The sequence below is a fragment of the Mus pahari genome, chromosome 23 (genome assembly GCF_900095145.1).
Source record: "Mus pahari chromosome 23, PAHARI_EIJ_v1.1, whole genome shotgun sequence".
Lineage (NCBI taxonomy): Eukaryota > Metazoa > Chordata > Mammalia > Rodentia > Muridae > Mus > Mus pahari.
The window spans coordinates 29,819,431-29,821,839 of NC_034612.1; the positions used below are offsets into that span (position 1 = coordinate 29,819,431).

At 54.5% G+C, this 2,409-nt stretch overlaps 1 pseudogene; it reads left to right on the top strand.

Annotated features, from left to right (window-relative positions):
• The first annotated feature begins 485 nt into the window (after window positions 1–485).
• Window positions 486–1,109, top strand: LOC110313191 (annotated as a pseudogene).
• Window positions 1,110–2,409: the final 1,300 nt, after the last annotated feature.

Consider the following 2,409-nt stretch of genomic DNA (forward strand, 5'->3'; position numbering starts at 1 on the left):
AGTCTTGGAAGGGAGAAGCGTCTCCAGGGAGATGGGAAGTGAACACAGAGTTCTTGTCCACCTCCCAGTGCAGATGGAACATATTGGGGCTCTGAGGTCTTAACCACACCCCATGCAGTCAGGACGGAGTCACTCCAGAAAGGGAAACAGATGATGGAGCACAGCACCCACCCACCCCCAGCCCTGTGCACCAGGTATGGTCCCCAGCTCTGAGGTGCTCTCGGGGGGTCCTCAGGGGACCCCGTGTCACTTCTCTTACTCGCCACTAACCCCATTTTGGCACCAGGGTACAACTTCAAGGTCCCTACTTCATGCGAGATGGTGCATGGCAGAGCTCCGCCAGAGTCTGTCACTGTGCACTGATGTCCCCTGAGTCTTGAGAAGCAGCTATGGCTCAAGACGCAGGTCTTCCTCATTCTTTCATTTATTCATAAAGAAAATACCAGAGGACCTTCGGCCACCATTGCTGGATTGCAGCCGCCAGAATGAAATTCAATCCCTTCATGACTTTTGACTGAAGCAAGAACCACAAGCGCACTTCAACACACCATCTCAATTCGGAGGAAGATGGCATCTCCCCCTCTTTCCAAAGAGCTGAGATGGAAGGATGATGTTCGATCTATGCCCGTTCAAAAGGATGATGAAGTTCAGGTTGTCGGAGGACACCACAGAGGCCAGCAGATGGCGAGGTGGTCAAGTGTACAGGAAGAAGCACGCCATCCACATCGAATGAGCGCAGCGGGGAAAGGCTAGCAGCATAACTGTCCACGCGGTCATCCACCCCGTTCGCTGGGGATCACCAGGCTAACGCTGGACACGGACCGCAAGACCGTGGAGAGGAAAGCCAAGTCCCGACAAGGAGGACAAAGGAGGGTAAATCGGAGGGAGAAACGAGAAGCGAGAAGATGCAGGAGCAGATGCATTCCATACACAGCTTTCATTGTGTGCGAAGCACCCTCCAAGCCCACGGGGTCCACAGCAGGAGAGAAATGATCTCCCCCCACCCCCAGACCTCAAGGTCCTCCATCCAAACACCGCTCAGGACCCACTTCGAGAACAGAAAGGCAGAATTCCCTGGAGGAGGCCCAGAAGTAGGGAGCCAGTTGTGAGGGAGGCAACACGCCTGTGTCATGCGACCCCACCCCCACCCCAGTCACAGAAGCCTGGGAGGCGGAGAGGAAGTGGGAAGTGCTGCAGGGAGATAAAGCCCTGTGAAGACAGGGTCATGCCCCTGTGCCCGGACAGAGTGTGTCGCTCCATAGCCCAGCGTCACTCCCCGCCCCCTTCTTTCTACTACAGACACCAGAACCCACAGCCAGTCCTTCCCACCTCCTCTGGTGCTCAAGGCTGAAGACAGTGTGGATGTGAGTGCAGGGAGCACGGCTTCTCCCCTAAGAACTCCCATATCTAACCCCATTCAGGAAGAGGAAGGATGCCACACAGGCCATGGTCTGATCCGGGGCCATCTATAGGTTATCAAGCACCAAGCTTTGCTGGTAATCCCACAGCTCCATCTGGGGTCTATGGAGAGCAGCCCAAATAACAGGTGGAGGACCAGTGTCCCAGCCCCTCTTCCATATACATAACCTGCTAGGTAACACCCATGGGAATGAAGCCCCACCCCACCACCATGACACAGCCCAGGTCAGAGGGCTATCCACCCCAGGGTTCCAGCCTCCAACTCGCAGCTGACCTGCTGTGTGACTTCCAGGAACTGTGGAGCCTCTCTGAGTCTCTAAAATCACCATGTCTGTATAGGGGAATGGCTCCTGGCACCTCCTAGCAGCCCTGACCCTGGTGTGTGCCAGTCTGTCTCTCCTGATGATCAAGGTGCTGAACCGCAATGATTGGTTAAGACTGGGGAAGGAGGAGGGGCAGCTGGGTTGGTACAGGCCCCTCTAAATTTTGTGTCCTTAATACAGGAGAGGTCCTGGAGCTCCAAGGCCACACTGCTTCGGGTTACTACCGCTGAGATGAAACGCCATGATCAAAGCAACAGGAGGAGGAAAGGCTTGGCTTACGTTTCCATACCTAGAGTCCATCACTGATGTTAAGACAGGAACTCAAGAAGAGCAGGGACCTGGGGGCAGGAGCTGATGCAGAGGCCATGGAGAGATGCTGCTTACTGCCTTGCTCCCCATGGCTCACTCAGCCTGTTTTCCTATAGAACCCAGGACCACCAGCCTAGGGATGGCACCACCCACAGTGGGCTGCCCCACCCCCAATCAATCACTAAAAACAATGCCTACAGTCAGGTGGTGGTGGCACGTGTCTTTAATTGTAGCAAGGGCTATACAGAGAACTCTGTCTTACAAAACAAAAAACAAAACAAAAAACAAAACAATGGAAGAAAAAAAAGGAAGGGAGGGAGAGAGAGAGAAAGGGAGAGGGAGGGGAGGGGAAGGGGGA